Below are 21,401 nucleotides of genomic sequence, written 5' to 3'. Positions count from 1 at the left end.
CTTTTGACCCGTGAGGTATAGAGGTCCTCTATGGAGGGCAGGCTTGCGCCAATGACATTGTCTGCAGTCCTGACTGTCTGCACTTGTCCTGTTTGGTTGCTGAGCCAAACCAGACAGTGATGGAGGTGCAGAGAATGGACTTGATGTTTCCTCTGTAGAACTGTATCAGCAGCTCCTTCTTTTATGCCACTGTTGCATCTTGTCTGATTTACCATTTTAAGCAGCTGTCTCCAAGTGGGTATTGCAAATAAGATGGTAACATGTAATATGCACATGTGTTACCAGGGCCAAAGACGATTCCTTCTGGGAGGCACATCACTTCCTATCTTATCCATTTACAGATATCCCTTCTAGAGAAAATATCCAACATAAAATGAGAAAATACAGACGAGTTGGCTCAACACTATCATAAAGATAATATTCTTACACTCTCTGTGTTTACACTGTAGATATTTAATGCTGATTGGATGTGTTGGCTGAGTAGAAATCAGACATGCAGATGCCACTCACAGGATTTCAGATGACTTCGCTACAGCACAGTGCAACACTAAAACATTTTAAACACTATAGGGATGGAACACAGTTGAGATATTTACTAAACCTTTTTTATTTTTTTTATTTGGTGGCATATTTACTAGTACTGATGGTGTAAACGAGGTGTGTTAATTTGAACACACCTCTGCTTAGGATCTGGTGCCTGTAGGCTGCACATGTTGACTGAGAAGAAATGTATAAGAAAGTCTAAGTTTACAGCAAATTAACTTTGATGTGGTTGAAGAAATCAATAAGCATATTTCAGAGCTGCAATCATGTAATTTTTTATTTCCTTCTCTAACTGATGCATGGTTTGACCTGGAAGCCTGTAAAAGTCCCTCACATTCTTCTCTGGGGAGCAATGTGATTTACAAACACCTTCTCACTCCTTAAATGTGTTCTTCAACTCCAACAAAGTCTCAGATGACTAACAACTGCCAGGCTGACAGCAGGGCTGCAAACTGTACACCTGCTTTCTTCTGATGTTAAATTTCAGCCACAGTTCTCTCTGTCACGGTGGTGGGAAATCAAGCGCTGATGGTATTAGTGTAAATTTTCATTCTCTCCTTCCTTATGTTTGCATCTTTCCTTATCTTTGCATCTTCTTTATCTTTCCATCCTCAATTGGGAACTCCTACATAAAACACCTGCATAATACATAATGCTTGAGACCAAAGATGGAAATTCCTGGGTTACCTCTTTTTTCTTTCTCTTTGGCACAAAACCCCATGAACAAGTGTAATTTCACTGTTTAGCACCAAGAAATGAGCTGCAAAACTTTAGTAAATATCCCCCAGCATTCATTAACTCTATGATACAGAGCATTTGGATAGAAGATACGATTTATTGCACTAGATACAATATATGAAAACACGGGCAAGACATGCATTCTAACATGAATACAAAGCACCTGTCAGTTGCAGGTGCAAAGATGCAAATGAAGTACATCCCTTACTGTCCTGCCATTTATAGTATAACAATTATTCTCAAAAATTAAAACAAACAGTTGTATTAATAGTACTACACTCAGCTTTATTGCAGTGCATTAACACTGTGATTCTTTTTACAGTAACATTTCAATGAGGTTCATGGGTGAATGGCTGAATCTTGATAAACTAATGCTGACGATCGTCTTCCTCAAATTTTCTCCAACCTGAGGTTTATCTATTTCCCATAATGCAGCCGTGTGCCAGTCCTACATGCAGGCAGGAATCTGCATAGCTGTATTTCTCCACTTTGTGCTGTCTATATTATTCTGTTTATTCATTTACACTTAATTGCCATCCACATTTCTGTCACTGTGTCATTAGGTGTAAATAGACAAACACACCCACACACAGATGTACATTCATTCCTTTGCAGTAAGCCTCACATTTTCTCACTTTGGAATGAACATTATAATATATAATGTGAGTGTATTGGCAATAAGACCTCACCTTCACTTTTAACGGTTTTAAAATATATATTGCTGCATTAAACGGCATCTGTGTGTGTGTGTGTATGTGTGCTAACATTAGTTCGATTGTGTAGTGGCCCAAGGGCCTGGTCTTTAAAAGATATTAGTGTTCCCCTTATCATTCTCTCCAGTATCCAGTATTCTCCTGCAATCTTTCTCTCTCCCTGTAGCTTCTCTCTGTGCCTCATTCTTCTCTGGTGGTGAATGCCAGAAAAGCATGAATTCTAAAAACTAAAAAAAAAAAATCACATTAATAATAATATGGTGAAATGAAACACTGCCATTAGTATTTTATTAGGGCTATCAAGTCTAGCCCCATCTTCACACATTCTGACTTGAAGACTTAAAATGATTACTACTCTTTAAAGGCGCAGTGTGTAAGGTTTTGAAGGATTTATTAGCAGAAATAGGCTATAGTTTGCATAATTATGTTTCCATTAATGTGTATTCACTAGAAAATAAGAATAATTGTAGTTTTCTTTGCTTCAAATGAGCCTTGAAGAGAGTGAATTTCACTTTTTCACTTTAAAGTAGCAGCTTTGATTTAGAGATACTTGGACAATGAAGAAGAAGTAACGTTAGAAACAACAGGAAGACGGCGTAACAGGTAATTTAACCTAAGAAGTAAAGTTAACTTAAATGCAAGATTTTGTTTGACAGCTTTAGTTAGAACATGGCCAGTGCTGAGTAACCCATTGCGGTCAAATGAGCCTTTGCTTGGTCAAATCAGCCACACTTGTTTTCCAAGTGTGCAATTTGTCCTCCATTTATGGTAATCGCTGTGAAATAGCTGTGATGGCGATGTATGAGAGCTTTGCTGAACATTGCAGTCTGCAAGCTCACCACTAAATCTCACACACTGCACCTTTAAAGATGAAACTACGTACTTCAAGTCAGCTGCATAATGCAAATACTTTAGTCCGCTATTCACAGTGACAAGTGGATGTAGACTCTTTAAAGTTAGGTAAAAATTAAAAACAGCAGCACACACACAGACACACACACACAAACTTACAATAAAGACTGTGGAGGTGACTGTGGTTTAGTGGGTAGAGCGGTCGTCTCCCAGCCGGAGGATTGGAGGTTCGAATCACGGTGCCTGCAGTCTGCATGTCGAATTGTCCTTGGGCAAGACACTGGACCCCTAAGTTGCTCCTGATGGTTAAAGCCATCGGTGTGAGTTGGCGCCACAGATGGCTGCCTCGGTTCTGTACTGGAAACAGATTCCTTGTGTGTGTGTAACATACTTGGCCAAATGAAGGTGATTATCCTTATCCTTTATTAAGAAAAAGAATAAATTGTTTACAGAACAAAGACTTGGCTCCCCACCTAAATGGCAAGCATAGCTGACAGACAAAACCTAGTGACAATTCCAAACTGTGCTTATGATGTCTGAATGTTTTGTATGCGACAAAACATTCTGGTCGCTAGATTATTGATCATCAGGTCTGTTGTGATGTGCAGTCAAGGAGTGAGATGCATAAGAAGTTGCAGTAGTGACAATAAAATGATGCCTTCTCTGATGTCAAGGCTTGTGAGGAATCCAGCCAACATCACATAAACATCTTTTCTGTCTGTTTGAACACCTTGATGCTTTTATTCACTGCCGTTTTAATTTACTGGTGTTTTGCTATTTTTATGATGTGCAGATGAGCTGCTGTGAAGATCACTTTTTATCGATCACGTTTCGCCCTCATGCTCTGACACTCAGAATGCAAGGATCAGTGTTGCAGGTCTTATTTTCTAATGGCCCTTTGCTCTCTACCACAGTTTACCATTTCAAAAGGCACCTGTTGATGTGCTGTGCTCTCTGCTGGAAAATATCCCATGGGAGTTCATTATTTCATTACACTCGAACCTTCAGCAGCGGGCTGTGCAATGTGTTTTTCTATGTGCAGTGCCACTAGATACAGTTTCTCTGCTCTTTTGCATCTAATTAGGACAAGCTGCACACCTCCAGACAATGGGATAATGACTGGCACTGGCTGTTGTCTTGTACTGGTGCTGATTGCCTCCTGGCCAAGCTCCAGAGCCTTGGGATGGGAATCACTCCTTATGCAGCACAGTTATGAGTGCAAGGGCATGATGGTGCTTATTGGTTATGCACCCCAAGCACCTCCAAAGCACGGAGAGCTCAGGAGAGATTAGACCGGTTGGCACTTTAACTGTTAAATGTTTTAACTTCTATTTCATGAAAATTTCAGGAGAAAGTTGGGGTGGTTTTTTATTGTAGTCTATTGTAGTTTATCAGATCCTGTCTATTGGTTTGAAGTAGGCAATAAGTATTTGTCCCTAAACAAACACAATACACCAGCAGGTTATGTTTTGCTTACTTGGCATATCCCATCAAAATCATCATTGTTTTAGTGCTGTAGTGCTGATTTGCATGGCATAAAATCCTTGTACCATGTTATTTTCACAGAAATGATTGACAGATACAAATTAGTATCCCACTGTGAAAAAATGCCTTCAATTGAAGTCATGCCACATAATAAGCTACAGTTATTTTGACCAGTCAAAGGTAATTTTGTGGGTTTGTGTTTTGAATGATGTTAGTTTAGTGGGTCTATTACAAGTTATTGTGTCAGCTCTCCACATAATTCCACGGTCAACCCCAGTAAAAGATATGAAGATGTGAGGATTAGACACCTTCGTCTTTCAAGGAAAAGGAACTGTGGGTTTCCTTTCAAATAATGTTTTACCTCCTGGAGCAGCTCCTTTCCCAGGCTCATGAATCCTTTATTTTTAATCAGGTTTTCAAAGTATTCTGAAAGATGTTTAAATATGAAACTCTGCGTATTGGGATTCTGATAAATGTAACCACATACTGACATTTGTGCCCAATTAAAACTAGAACATGCTGTTCTGTTTCAGTTTGGGCTGTTAGCTGCTTATAGTCTGTTCTTTTTTCAAGAAGGAAAGTGTTTGAGCTTTGCAATAACAGTCATAAGTGCAGATTATGTCACAACATCTGCATGTACAGTGAAAGTCAGACATAGTTTTCCCACCCCAGGTGTTGTTGGGGAAAACACTTGTTACAGGCAAAAATGTATTTATCTTCTACCATTGTGGCTTTCTGCTAATTATTTGTTATTACTACTTACTTTCCCCTCATCTAAGTTCTGTCAGGAGAAATCAACACATGTGAAAATAGGGTGAGAAATACTGAGTGTATTGTTAATTGTAAAACACTGTACTGTAAAACATTTTGATATGCAGAATCACAAACATTATATCTACACATGGAAGATGTATGATTAGCTGTGACATCAATCAGACCTTTACAGAGTTTACACATTATTTTACATGGCTCCTCCTGGGAGACTGCCAAGGCGTTCCCAGGTTAGATGAAATACAGTATATACAGTGCCTTGCGAAAGTATTCGGCCCCCTTGAACTTTGCGACCTTTTGCCACATTTCAGGCTTCAAACATAAAGATATAAAACTGTAATTTGTTGTGAAGAATCAACAACAAGTGGGACACAATCATGAAGTGGAACGAAATTTATTGGATATGTCAAACTTTTTTAACAAATAAAAAAACTGAAAAATTGGGCGTGCAAAATTATTCAGCCCCCTTAAGTTAATACTTTGTAGCGCCACCTTTTGCTGCGATTACAGCTGTAAGTCGCTTGGGGTATGTCTCTATCAGTTTTGCACATCGAGAGACTGAAATTTTTGCCCATGCCTCCTTGCAAAACAGCTCGAGCTCAGTGAGGTTGGATGGAGAGCATTTGTGAACAGCAGTTTTCAGTTCTTTCCACAGATTCTCGATTGGATTCAGGTCTGGACTTTGACTTGGCCATTCTAACACCTGGATATGTTTATTTGTGAACCATTCCATTGTAGATTTTGCTTTATGTTTTGGATCAGTGTCTTGTTGGAAGACAAATCTCCGCCCCAGTCTCAGGTCTTTTGCAGACTCCATCAGGTTTCCTTCCAGAATGGTCCTGTATTTGGCTCCATCCATCTTCCCATCAATTTTAACCATCTTCCCGGTCCCTGCTGAAGAAAAGCAGGCCCAAACCAGGATGCTGCCACCACCATGTTTGACAGTGGGGATGGTGTGTTCAGGGTGATGAGCTGTGTTGCTTTTACGCCAAACATAACGTTTTGCATTGTTGCCAAAAAGTTCGATTTTGGTTTCATCTGACCAGAGCACCTTCTTCCACATGTTTGGTGTGTCTCCCAGGTGGCTTGTGGCAAACTTTAAACGACACTTTTTATGGATATCTTTAAGAAATGGCTTTCTTCTTGCCACTCTTCCATAAAGGCCAGATTTGTGCAGTATACGACTGATTGTTGTCCTATGGACAGAGTCTCCCACCTCAGCTGTAGATCTCTGCAGTTCATCCAGAGTGATCATGGGCCTCTTGGCTGCATCTCTGATCAGTCTTCTCCTTGTATGAGCTGAAAGTTTAGAGGGACGGCCAGGTCTTGGTAGATTTGCAGTGGTCTGATACTCCTTCCATTTCAATATTATCACTTGCACAGTGCTCCTTGGGATGTTTAAAGCTTGGGAAATCTTTTTGTATCCAAATCCGGCTTTAAACTTCTCCACAACAGTATCTCGGACCTGCCTGGTGTGTTCCTTGTTCTTCATGATGCTCTCTGCGCTTTAAACAGACCTCTGAGACTATCACAGTGCAGGTGCATTTATACGGAGACTTGATTACACACAGGTGGATTCTATTTATCATCATTAGTCATTTAGGTCAACATTGGATCATTCAGAGATCCTCACTGAACTTCTGGAGAGAGTTTGCTGCACTGAAAGTAAAGGGGCTGAATAATTTTGCACGCCCAATTATTCAGTTTTTTATTTGTTAAAAAAGTTTGAAATATCCAATAAATTTCGTTCCACTTCATGATTGTGTCCCACTTGTTGTTGATTCTTCACAAAAAATTACAGTTTTATATCTTTATGTTTGAAGCCTGAAATGTGGCAAAAGGTCGCAAAGTTCAAGGGGGCCGAATACTTTCGCAAGGCACTGTAAAAATTACTGCAGGTAGTGCAATGTAGGCCTAACTTCACAAAGGTTTATTCAGCTACTGTACAATGCTGACAAAATACTAAAGTACAGCTAAAGCTTATATATATTTTGCTCTAATTCTATCCATGCACTGTTGTAACCGTCCTTCTGAATCCATTTGACTAAATATTGTAGCTGATTTGCCAAGTAGTACTGTTGGAAATTTGGTGCTTCTAGGCCACCTAGTGATTTCTTCTTTTGGAGTGTGGATAGAGAACTTTTGGGTTTCTTGTTTTTCCAATAAAATTGTTAAGTTATAGAATCAAGTGATTTCTGTGGGTGTCAGATAGTTAATTTGAGGTAGAGTTTTCATTTTGATTGTAGCTCTTCGACTGGTGAGTGAGAGAGGAAGATTGGACCAGCATTTGAAATCATATTCTATCTTTTTTAGCAGGGGGGTGTAGTTGAGATTTGTCAGGTTTGCCCGGCTGCACCTTCCTCTCTTCTCTCCTTCTCGCTCTAGTCTGCTCCTTCTCACTGATTCTCTTGATTGAACACACCTGTCCTGATTTTCTGACACTCTTCAGCTGCGCCTCCTTTGTCACTCCCTATTTATACTCGGCTTTTCCTTCACTCCCTTGCTGGTTCTTTCTATGTTGTTAGCCTGCGTTTCATATCAGATTATATCTTTTGTCTCCCGTTTCCACGTTTTGTTTCTTAAAGTCCTAGCGTCTCCTGTCACATTATCCTGGACCTCTCCTTTGGACCTTGGCTCCCTCAGCTCCACCAACCTCTTCCACAGGTCGATGCACAGTCTCCTCATTGATACTACTCTCTGCTACTCCTCAGTCACCCGGATCACCACCTTGACCAGTTCAGGAGTGTCGCTTTTCCTCGCCGCCCAACCTCATCACTTCATGGACAAAAACCCCTTCACTAATGCTGGTCATCACCCGGTGATATTTGTTCATTCATTCATTCGTTCTTGTTTGTTGTATATAGTATTGCACCCCTGTGTCCACATTGTAAATAAAGCCACCTATTGCACCGAAGCCAGCCGCCTGGGTCCGTTCTTTACTGCTCGCTCATTATTGTGTCGAGCGATCGTAACACTTTCGCAAGGCACTGTAATTTCTCCAACATGATCCACCCAGGAGGTATCCCAGTCAAATGCTCCAACCACGTCGACTGGCTCCCTTTGACATGAAGGAGGAGCAGCGCTACTTTGAGCTCCCTCCAGGTGTCTGAAATTTGCACCCTATCTCTAAGCCTGAGTGTAGTAACCTATTACTAAAGTTGTGAAAACATTGTACCTTCGTGAGGTGGTCAGTAATAATAGTTCATTTGTATGCGTTGAACCATTTTTTAAGAAATTAAATATAAAGTTCTTAAGTATAGACCTATTAATTCAGCTCTCCTTTATCTTCAAAGTGGCTGTATTCTTTTGTGCTGTACATCATCTGAGCACATTTGTGCAAGCAAAATGAACATCTGTGCTTCATTTTCTGTCAAGTTAACACAATTTATTGACATGTAATGCTCACAACTTGGGAATTAATGAGGCAAAAATATTTTTATACTTGCAAAGACAATGCAAAAACAATGCTCAAACAAACAAGCCACCAATTTGGAGCCATTTGGACATTAACGAGGTCCTGAGGCCTATGATTAAAAATGTAATGTTTAATTTCTCTACAACAGTATGAGCACAGTTTTTGTCTGCACAGCCAAAGTACAAACAAATCAAATTTTTAGTAATATCCTGATCATATGGAGTGCCGGTGTAAAAGACTAAGCTGTTGTAGCTTTGTCCTGTCTGCAGAGCTCAGATGAGATTGAAAGATTGGTCAGTAAGTAAAGGATGAAGGAGCTGAGATCAGAACATTAAAACTACAGATTTAGATTTTAACGTGCAAATGCTTGGCAGTTATGAAAAGGTAGTGAATGCAGATACCAGTCCTTACAGGTTACCAAGATAAGTGCTCAAGTGTTTTCCATTAATAGACAGGAAGACAAGTAGTGCAGGCTACAAGGGAAGGAAAAGAGACAGACCAGCAAGGAGAAAAGGAGAGAGAGCAAAGGCACACAGTAGTAAGTCAGGAGAGAGGAGACATTTATTACCAGAGCTATCTGAGCCTCCAGAGCCCTTCAAGTGTCAAACGCTCCTAGTAAATTATCACACACATGACAAGCGAACATGAATAACCCTATCTGTAACGATCCTAAGATTGTTTTAAACTATCCCTCTCCTAAAGAGTATAAATATGGGTCGGGAGTATTGCACTCATGGATACACGCACAAGAGCCGAAGAGCAGATGAAAAAAATCCTAAAGAGAACACTGATCTCATTGTATGTACACTGAGTGACACGTAAGGATCTTAATTAAATGTGGACTTTACCAATTACAATAAAGTAGGGATTTCAACAAACTAAGATCCAGGGACCAACATTTTTACTAAGAAGTAACCTGAAGACCACTGTTGTGGGATGGCTACACCGCATGGGCACTGTTTTAATCCTATAAATGTAAATTAGGTTCACACTCAGTAACAAGAATGTACTTTATTCTGTGAAAAGACAGTCCGGCCTTCATCAGTGTCACAATCTCACAGTACAGCTGCTTTTTAAATACTGCATACAGGTGAATCCTCTTGAGATAATTAGACTGCACCTGGATGACTAAAGCAAAATGGGTTCTTAGGGCACAAGTAAAAGTTACAATATTTGCAATCTCATGTTCTCTCCGGGTACTCCGGCTTCTTCCCACAATCCACAGCTTAGGGTGATTGGCGACTCTAAATTGACCTTAGGAGTGATTGTGAGTGTGTGTGGTTGTCTGTCTCTAATTGTCGGCCCTGTGATAGAGTGTGACCCTTCCAGGGTGTACCCTGCCCCTCGCCCAATGCCAGATGGGATTGGCTCCAGCCCCCAACAACCCTCTTCAAGATAAGCGGTATAGATAACAGATGGATGGATGAGTTTCTACAGTAAGCTGAATCATTGAATGCATGATCAGGGACCACTTGCAATGCTGGTGGTCTGCGGACCACTGGTGGAAAGCTCCTGGTATAAAGAATAAATCTGTATAGCTACTGTATGCAGTGTGACATGTATTGTTTATGTCCTGGAATAAAATGAACATGAACCCTAACTCCTAACCACTGCACAACACTTCAAATATGATGACTACCAGCAGCTTCTGAGAACATCAGAAAGTATTTTCTTGTTCGACAGATGTTTTTATATCTGCAGACTCCATATGACCAACTGAAGGACACTGTCCAGACTACCAAAAATAAAAACAAGTAGTCTGCATTCATTAAAGATATCTTCAGCTCAAGGCTGGCACTTTGTAACCTTGGTAAGAAACACTTCCTCCAAGCTACTGTATAGATGCACAGTCTACATCCAAAGCAAACATCTGCCTGCGGCTCTCATTAACAATAACAACAGCTTTTGTATGAGCTATGAAATTTGAAAAGATAACAGAATGCCTATTGCACAGTTTGAACACAGCCAAGGACTATTTATCATCATAAAAAATGGAGTGGCTATGTTTTCATGTCCTTGAATAACAAATTAACAATGCTGTTAGGTGATGCTTCACGTAGTGCACTGATTTGTGCAACTGAAGTGACTCAGATTCAGTCAGGAGATTCTTGTGATGCAAACAATAAGGGACGAACCTATTATGAAACTACAGAGAAAGGCTGTGACTTAGGAACATCATTTGCATCTACTACTTTTTATTTATCTACCACTTTTTATATTTACAAGGTGTGTGTGGTAGCTCTCACACAAACAGACACGCTCACACAAAATTGTTAAGAAAAATCAGAGATCTTGTGCTTGAGCCCTTGACTCTTGCTTATAGACGCTATAAAACGTTACAGCTGTTCGAAGCCTTTGGGGCAACATCTCTTACAAATATTAGGGTCTTATTTTTGGTAATGAGGAAACACTTCCACCAGTGGTGTGTTTCATTGATGTGTGTGTGTGTTTTTTAAATTTTTGAACAACATTGGAGGTCTGTGGCACAGATGAACCATCAAATCCAAGACTGACAAACTGGTAGATGTTAACAGTGAGTTTAGGCCAATCATTATTGGTTTTGTATAGGGAGTGTTTAAAATACTGTAGAAGATATAGAAACTGACCTGCCTTTTTCTTTAAGAACATTAATAACATAACACTGAATTAGACCATTCTGCATCATGTATAATTTGGTACATTTATTTTGCTGATAGTATTAATATTAATTTACTTACATAACAAATTTTAATTGTAATGAATAGAGTGCAATACTTTCTCCCCCTTTTCTGGATCGGACACATAAGTTATTTCTTATGTTGCACCGAAAATCTTTCACATCTTGCTGTACTGCAGCTTCTATTGTTGTCACTAGTTAGGGAAGCAAAAATTCAAACAACAGCACAGTTATTAGTCGGTAATTAAAAGGAGCTGCTGATATCACTATAATACATATGACTAACGGCAATGAAAACAATCTAGACAGACGCTGTCACACTGGGTTGTTGCTAGGTTACAGGTACAGTTGTGATAAAATGCCGGTTTTAATGGATTGCCTGAGCTAATTGTGTTACTCCACCGGACCTAATTGTGTTCCAGTTTTACATTACATTTCATTTCCCATGTATCTCACTCTGTGAAAGTAAAAAAGCCAGGATCACTACTGTTCAAACAAGTTACATAAGATGTCAGTTTGAAACTCTTTGCATTTTATCACACCCGCTGAATAATTTTGTTACAGCTCTTTCAAGTTCTTGTCTTAAAATTGCATTCAGAGGTGGATGAGGCATAGCAGAAAATCGTTAGAGTTCTTTGTGCCACTGTCTCCAAGGATAGACGGATTGTATCACTATCCTAGGCAGGGAAACTTCAGGCGGCCTTGCTGGAGCCACAGATGGTATGTGAATCTAGATTAGCATGTCCATTGATTGCAGTTCAGTTTACTATAACTGACAGATGGAGCATCAGCACTTAATCTAATGAACAAACTCTGCCATCGGGGTTATTTGTTATTTATAATTAATGATATAATTGTTTATTACTACATAACATCTGAATGTACATCCTCTACTGTGCTTTATGTGGTGTACATCATAAAAAGGCACTGGAAAAGCATTAGGGTTCCCATTACTGACTGTGAATGCCAATCACCATCCACATATTGACAGCTAACAAGCAGGGTGTGATTAAAGGAGTAAAATGATGGGATTTTATTGTTATGATTTTACACCCTAATGTCACAGTTAAGAAAATCATTGATGTTACTTGATTACAGTTGCAATCACTGAAATAACTCACGCAGTGCATTTTTCATCACTTGCCACCTATTTGAAAATGACAACTGTTGTTCACACACTGCAATTTGTTACTGGGTCTTTTATCATGGTATTTAGCAGAAGAAGATAATACGCCACACCCCACACTACAAATGCACATCCACCACACACACACACAGAAACACACACACCATCAACACACGGACACTTGTTAGGATTTCATTATTAGGGACATGCCCTCACTAAATATGAATAGAAATATAAGGATATGGATTGCTTGAGCATACGGTACTTGGTAGCTTGTGCACTTGACAGTTTTGGGGAAGGTTAATGAAGTCTGCTCTCAGGTACTGGCAGACCCCCAGCAGGGATAGAAGAATAGAGGGAAAAAGATTGGAATAAAAAGGGTGGGGGGTGGGGGAGGAGAAATGGGTGGGTAACGAAGAGTGGAAGCAGTTGTATAGTGGTTTCGGTGGGTTTAAATAGTGTGAAAACAGAAGGGGTGTAGATCTGGCCTGGTTCCATCCTGAACTTCTATTAAACCTTACTGAGCAGAGTTTTGATTATCTGGCCAAAGGTTTTAGTACCAAAAGTGTGGAACACGTCTGACTTCAAAAGCTGAACTTATAATAAATTGAAGGTTTTAGGATCAGTCCAACTTTCTAATTAATACCGTGTTATGAAATGCTGATATCTGTCTGTATAAACCCTTACATTTGGATAACAGTTTCACCCCCAGTGGATTGTACCACAGTTGTTTTGAAAAAGGACAGAGGCTTACATGGTTTTCTTCCTATGTACACATAGCTTGTGGTGGGTGTGGAGGAAAGGCACAGAGCGGTTGAACCAAATGGAAAAGGAAAATATTTTGAATGAACTGATGTGAACTCACTTCTGCTCCAGACTTCAAGCTGCATTTGTTGTAGCTCTGTAAAAACGAAGAACTCACTTTACAGTTCTATACTGTATTTGGACATAGATTTCCAAGATGGAGTCAGCTCTTATATATGTATAATTTTATTGTTGCCCAAAGGTGTTATTAGTCAAAGACATTGATTGAGTCTGTAGAGGCATTTGGGCACAGAGATCTTTAAAAGACTGTCTATGAACTCTGAATTGCTTTGAATTGCTAGAAGTGAAGAGTTCATGAGTAAATCTGCAGTAACGGTCACAAAATGCTATACACAAAAATATATTATGTTTGTGTTTACACTAATGGTGGTGAATACTTCCTTAATACTGTACTTTCTGTGTTACAGCAAATTGTGTTGTTGGAATGATAAAATTGTGCAATTTTAGAAAGCAAACATTTAAAAAAAGAAAATGGCATTAAGCTAACCGGAGAGTAAGAGAAACATGGTCTTTTCAGTCTTTGCCTGATCTGCATCTAGTAATTTTTCACCTGCAATGTTTCACTTTTCTGTCTGTGAAAGTCTTAAACCAGAAGCCTACCTTCTACGCTGAACCTGAGAGGTGAGCAACAACCAGCGGCTGACTGATTAGACCTGTCAGCCCTCAAAACATTTGATTGGATTTGGCTATGGTGAGGTCTCTGCTTTCACAAAGTGAGCCAGCCCAGGGTTCTCCAGAGACAGAATGTTCAATAAAGTCCCACTTTCAGCCTCCCCTTTCTGCTTCCCATCTTATCCATAAGCACAGTCAGATAAGCACTTCACCCAGCAAAGGAGATAGGGCACTCACACTGCAAGTCCATATGCCATGTATCATCATCCCACCACAGAGCTGACAGGGAAACAACTAGATCTCTAGTGTTATAGGTTAAATATTTTTGTAATTGTTATCAGTGTGTAATATATATAGTCCTGAGAACATTAAGTCAAAGAGCCACATTTAATCATGATGCTTTTAGAAAGAAAAATCACTTCTGGCTGTGCTGTGCAGTATCTAAGTTTCATTCTGTTAGCTAACACTTTATTAGTATGAGCCTAATCAGTGTATCTGCATTATCAGCACATTTCTGAATATAACCCACTTTGGAGCTGAGAGAAAGATTTAATATTTTATACATCTTAACTAAAATATTAAAACTGCACATCAAAGATAATTTTTCTTTATAGGATCTAGTAACATTTGCATACACAGAACTGAAGGAAATATAATGGCTCAGTAAACTCAAGTTGAACCGATTACTTTTCATTTCTCTATCTGCAAAATATCCCAGGTTATTTGGTGGTGAGTGCTTCAAATCATTTCAGTGACATCATCAGGATGCTGATGATACAAATATGTTATATGGAGCTACAGGTGCTGGGCAACACGAGGCCAGTCAGCACTCAGATGGGTCCAGAAGTGCATTCACAGGTTGTACAAATGCTTATTATTTAACATGTCAGTGGGAACAGACAGCATATTGCAGTGACTTACATGGATAACTGTATCAGTAAAGTGAAGCAAGGATCACGAGCTGAAACAGGCACAGATGGATACTTAACAGGATAGTTGAGAGGACTGCATCAGTAGCTCAGTTAGGTCTCTGGTCAAGAGGCTTAATTATTTGATGCCTGCACAGTAAATGAAATGCTTATAATGTAGTATAACATGTAGTATATAAACTGGATATACTGTACATAAAGAAATACTCCTTGTTCCTCAGGTCATATTTCTTACAAAATGCTATTCAAGGACATAGTTCACAAAGACGTGAACAGCTAATCTGCACTTTATGAACCATACAGTGCAGAGTTATTGTCAGAGAAGCTCATGTTTAATGAATGTCAGCTGCTCTCAGTTTAATTGCATGTTTATACAGCACTGTCATTACCATAACATCTCACACAGACTGGCCAGTGTTTTGCTGAATACAGCAAGTTGAGCTAGTTTTTTGTTTTGTTTTGTTGTAAAAGAGCTTTTCCTTTGGTGCCTGCAAGAGCTTTACTTTTGTCAGGAGATTTCTTGTTATTGTCAGTGTGCTGCAGTTTACTCCAGTACAATCTTCTCATTTTTCTTGTAAGAAAGATTGATTAAGCCAAAATATTATATATCGTGCCAGAGATGGAAATTGAGTTGAAATATTAAAGCCATGTATTGATTCAGACAGGACTGTCATTTTGACTGACTCAAAATTCTCTCTCAGATAATTGCATATGATGGAACAGAAAGATGAAACATCAAAACACATTTTGCATCTGAAAAATCTTTAATGTTGGCATTTTAAATCAAATGCAGCCACAGTGATCTAACAGTGGAAGCAGTAACCAATAGGGAATAAACACTGCTATACTTACATGTATATAAATATAGTATACTTTATACCATATATAGTTTACAGCTCCTTTTTCTTGTCTTTCTATTTCAGTCATATTATTATTATTAATTATTATTTTTCACTGGTTTGCTTTTGCTTGTAGAGTCAGTTTTAAAGACTTATGTTCTTTTCACACCCGAACTCCGGACTATGTCTGCAGAATCAGGTCCAGACATTGTCCAGAGTTGCCCTTTCACACAAATAGCACAAATCTTGCTGTGTCTTCAGTTAGCTACTTTCATTAGCATCTTCATTGTAAATTAACATTTTTCTTCACCACTGGATGTATTCTTCTAGTTTTGTGCAGGACACATGATAGAATGTCATCAACACGTCCACTAGCTCTATGTGAATATTCTAGACGGTACGCTGTTTTCTCACATGGACTCACTCGGACATTATGCAAACTTTGTTCTAGGGAACTGGCAGGGTAACGTCCACTTAAAGTTTGGGTCAACTGCTTTAGACATTTGAGTTCTCACATATAGCTCCTCTGGGTAATGTCTAGATAATTTCAGGGTTCCAGTGCTTTAAGGGGCTTCACACACACACTGGTTACCACTGGTACCGTCTCTCCTTTGAACTGCTTGCAGTCAGAGGTCTGTGATCTCTTGTTGTTGACTGCCACCAGGGTCAAAGCTGGAGACAGAGGACATGAGTGCATTTTGCAGTCAGGGCTGCAAAGTTGTATAATAGTGGCTTGAGGAGACCAGGAAAGCAATTCAATTCAAGTTACTTTGTACTTTGTCAAGTTACTTTGGTGGTTATTTATCTGCTTTGTATGTTTTCTTATTGTTCTTTGTGATTCTTTATATCACTGTCATTTATCTCATTTTTTCTGTGATGAAAAATTGACCAGCTGAGGTGGCTCGGGCATCTGTTTCGGATGCCTCCTGGACAACTTCCTAGGGAGGTTTTCCGGGCATGTCCCACCGGGAGGAGGCCCTGGGGAAGACCCAGGACACGCTGGAGGGACTATGTCTCTTGGCTGCCCTGGGAACGCCTCGGCATACCCCCAGAGGAGCTGGAGGAAGTGTCTGGAGAAAGGGAAGTCTGGGCATCTTTGCTTAAACTGCTGCCCCCGTGACCCGGTTCCAGATAAGCGGAGGAAAATGGATGGATGGAAAAAATGACCAACAGTTTAAATAAAGCTCTTATTAGTTGTATTACAGTACATTAGAAACCATGTTCTATAATTTTGTTTATTTATTTTACAGTCCCCAGTATCAGTATTTCAGAAGTGTTTCTGGGAGTCTGAAAGTGAGGTTACCTGTCAAGTTTTCAATTACCATCTAACTGACAGTATGTAGTACCACTCCCACCCCAACTCGGTCTCACATGGCCTTGCAGCACTTTGTTGTCATGAGGAATAATTACTTTTGATTAGTGAGTTTGGATCCAACATTCGGTTTTCTCTTTCAGATTTGTTTATTCAGATGTGACAGTTGTGAAGAAGCAGTTTTAACACTACTACTGAAGGTCTGAGTAGACTGCAAGATTCAAAGAGGCAAAGACAGTCCCATTCCCATAATGTAGATTGTTGTCACCCAGATGAATCACACTTTGGTAAATTTCCCCAGAGCTCAGTCACCTATATCTTTCTAACAAGGCCTAATCCACTAACAGTGACAAGGTGATGCTGTTTTTCTGAAATTGTTTGTTTCATATCTTTTTAGAAGTTATGCACTGATAACAGACATGTGGGGATGTAAGTTTTCACACTAATAATACCATTTGATTTGGTTCAGTTGCAGTTCATTGGTACCATTTTATATGCATTAAAGCTGCCGACCACCAAGGCGTGCAGTCACATTTGTACGAGCAGGTGACCTTCCCATTCCTTGGCCCAAAGCCCAAGCAGAACTTTTTGGTAGAGCGCATGACTGGCAGTTGAGAGTGGATCTGGGGAAACAACTCAGATTCCCTGAGAACAATGTGGAGACCACTCTGTTCTCAGATTCCCTGAGAACGTTGTGGAGACCACTTTGAGACCTGACATGGTGTTAAGCTCAGAAACAACAAAGCAAATGATTCCGCTGGAGCTCACAGTGCCTTCAAAGGAGGCAGCTAGTGAGTGGAAGAGGGGGAAATATGATGACCTCATGGAGGAATGCCACAGGTGGGGATGACGAGCATGATGTATGTCCATAGAGGTATAAGGGAGGGGTTTTGCAGGGATATCGCTGTGCAAGGCCTACACCTTCCTGGGCATCACCGGTGCACACAAAAAACAAGCTTTCAGGAGAACCTCTGAAGCTGCAGAAAAGGCCTCAAGGTGGCTGTGGATTACAAGGCACAAGCCGTGGCCTAATGCTGCTTGGACACAGGCTGGGAACTGATCACTCCCAGCCGGGTCATCTGGTAGAGAGGGTCTGAAGTTGAAAGACCCCCTCTGATGCCACCAGGTACTTTCACTGATGATGTGTCCAAGTGCATCAGTAGATGTATGTAAATACCATACTATCATAGATCACCATAATGGCCATTATCGCCATAAGAAAATCTTTATATTATATAATCTCTACTATATCTTCTGTACTATAATATCATATATTGGTCCCAAAACAACAGCAACAACAACAAAAAAAACTAACAAACACAACCTCACACACTAAACAAACTCACTGTTACAAAAAGCCTCAATATTCTTCGGAGCATTTATAGATTTATGACAGTTTAAATTGCTTTAACAGCCAGCTCAAGATTTTGTTATAATAAAAAAGATTTTTGTTCAAGTGGAGACAATCAAGAGAAAATCAAACCATTTTCAACAGGTTCTTCAATTGCAGTCAGTTTATTGTGTAAGCTTTTGATCATCTGTTTGCAATGGGTGATATTTTTTATTCATACTTTTGCAAGCAGCAGCTTCTTTGCATTATGTTGGTTTGCAATATGTAAGAACAAAAGTACCAACAAGTACAATTCAGTTAGTTAAAAATTTACTGTATCCATCTACTATGTACAATAATGGCCTTTCCACTTAGTACACAGCTATATTCTTTCAGGTGACCTAGATGAGACTAGATTGATAAGATTAACAAAGTTTTGTATCTGTAGCCATCTGCCCTCTGAGCAAGTTCTGCTGACAGTGCATTTAAAAATGCTGCTCATTAAGAGCCTAATCTGTAGTGAACTACACTGACACTATGGAATGCTGCAGTACATCCTTAGCAACAGTAAAACTGCCAGCAGAGAGTATAGAGTTGTTCCCAGTCCTAATTGAATCAGGACACTTTTATCTGGAGTTTTTATCAGTTGAGTAACTAATGCATTGCTGCTCAGTGATGTAGAGTGTTGTTCAGTCACCCCAGGTCGACGAGGTCAAGTCAAGGTGAGATCCAATCAAGCCAACTGCACTGTCCCAGGCTGGCGGGTCCCAAAGTAATCACACTCTCCACGAGTCATGGTGAAGTTAAAGATAAGGTGTGATCATTGTTAGGGGACTTGGGGGAACCTTGTCTGCACAAACAGATTGTTTCACATTTTTCATGTTAATTGCATTGTCAGGAATTGGTGTTACTTTGCATCATAGCACAAAGTTTCAAGGTGACTTTTTGGACTACAAATTGGTGGCATAAAAGCCTTGTGTGACAGATGCAGGTCTTTTACAATCATTATTTAAAACAAATGGTTGCCATGATTATCATTTCTCATTTTCCACTTCTCAGCAAATTGCCTGTAGCTCTACTGTTACTACTACACCCTATGGGACCTCTAATCTGGCTCTCTGAATTCAACAGCTTGAACTACAATGACTCATGGTTTGTGCAGTTCTGGTTGATCAGAAATGTCATCTTCATCTTAATGACGTCTTAATTTCACTATCTAAAGTAACTGTGTTGTAGATTTGATTAAAGTGTATTTTTTCTGATTTCTTGATGTAACTCAAGATGCTTCTAAGAATAATTAGCTTGTATGTTTTCATTGCATGCACTTGCAATCTAGTCCACAGTTTATCGTCTTGTACTGTACCAATTTCAGTGCCTTGTTATGAAGAAGACTTAACTAGTCAGTGAAGACATGCATATGGTTTGACCTGTGTGTCACTTAAAACGGAGGCTGTCAATAAAAATGTATTTAATCATTTGAAATGAATGGACTTTCTACCGTAGATGGTATATACTGTTAACATAACAATATTGGCAAGAATCCCCTTTAACCACAAATCTCTATGTATGATTATAACATTGCTGACTATGACAACTTTCCCTGAAGTACATGATCAGTATAAGGTTAATAATAAACACTGGTGCAAACAGTGTTTAGATGATGAGACCATAGTCACCCACTCAAATGATTCTAAAATACAAACTGAAAAGCATCTCTGCAGTGCTTTAACGTGAACATTAGCTGAGATCATAGCCACTAATCAGATTTTTTGTTGCACATGAAATTGAATTACTCATATGGTAAACCTCAGCAATATTTCTGAACTGACTCTCACATACTGCGCGAGCCTCGTGGCATCCAGGTCACAGTTCTCGCTCCTCCGTCTCAAGGTTCAGTACAGCGGAGTAAATTTGTATCCCCTTGTGCATAGGCACATCTGATTGGTGGATCAAGTTTCTTGTCCCCCTGTCTGGGACTATCATTGAATTACCACCATGTGGGCCCAGCAGCTGTTCCTTCTAGTCTCAGCAGGCCGCTGTCGTTAATTGAAGCGTAATGAACTCAACAGCAGGGAAGGTCAGACAGAGCGCTCTGCTGATGCACAGCCCCTGTCAAAAGCTATACACAACACACCTAGAAACTTCCAGGGCTGAACTGAAATCAGATTGATAGAAGGTTTAAATTTCCTTGTTACAGAGGAAATACTAAAGAACTGAAAGTGAATCAGGCTCATCCAAAAGGTACTATTTTTGCTGCATGAACTTTTGATGGTTTCAGTGTATGACTTGGTGCAGCACTACTGTACAACTGGCGTCTCTCTGCTCCTGTTGACACCGTGTTACACTGACAGATCCCATTTTAAACCAGATGAGGTTTCCAGGCAGCTGTCTTCTTGTAGCAGGGTATCTAAGTACTGTCATTCAATCTGCGCTACGGCCCTTTGCTAGTGCCGCCCTGTGGCTCCATGCTGCCAAATTATAGATAGCCCCAGGTGTGATTTTTACTACCATGCTAATCCTTTGACTTTTACCCCCTTTTTCTTCCATCTTTAACTTTCAAGGTCAATACATAGTATCAGCTGCTTCTTAGAGTAACTGTTTCACTACTACTACATTCATCAAATTAGCATTAAATGAGATGCACAGATTTGGATATACAGTACATTGATATGTCACCAGTGCATTTCTTGGTAGCATGATTCTCTAAATACATACAGTAACTGCTAATATGAAATCACTGTATAAATTGTAAGCCACAGTGAAATTACCTTGCTTGTCAGTGTTCCATGCTCAAATGTACACTAACACCTTGATAAAGCAACATTTTATTGAACTCTCAAAGAAAATTTCAGCGTTAAAATGTTGCAGCTGTTTTTTTTTTTCACTTCTGATTCCACATTTTGATTTTTGTGTCATACTGCTGTGCTGGTGTTCTGATTTTGCCACTTCCAACCAAGTAGGTGGCTACAAATTTACATTTGTGTTGTTGACTATTCATAGCAGTGTTTTTTGTTACCACTTCAGTCCCTCTCTGTGCCCATGTTAATCATGAACAGAATGTTATCTGATAATTTCATGTACAGTATCTCACTGGAGCAAGAGCAAGCAAACACAAATGATAACCTCCAAATTGGGTGGTAAAAATCTGTTAGATTATTGTGAATTTTTCTTTTTTAAATGTGTTATTCCTGTAGATTATTTTGTTACTGATTATCTCTCTGACTGTCTTGTACTGACAAACTGGCATGCAACAAA

General features: G+C 39.6%; 1 protein-coding gene across 3 annotated transcripts in view; it reads left to right on the top strand.

Annotated features, from left to right (window-relative positions):
- Positions 1-21,401, top strand: part of thsd7ba (thrombospondin, type I, domain containing 7Ba) — a 181,039-nt gene that overhangs the window by 9,703 nt on the left and 149,935 nt on the right. The gene's annotated exons all lie outside the window — the stretch shown is intronic.

Source organism: Monopterus albus, unplaced genomic scaffold, assembly GCF_001952655.1.
Source record: "Monopterus albus unplaced genomic scaffold, M_albus_1.0 scaffold254.1, whole genome shotgun sequence".
NCBI lineage: Eukaryota > Metazoa > Chordata > Actinopteri > Synbranchiformes > Synbranchidae > Monopterus > Monopterus albus.
Note: the sequence above shows the minus strand (reverse complement) of the source record. Positions and strands in the feature narration are given on the sequence as shown.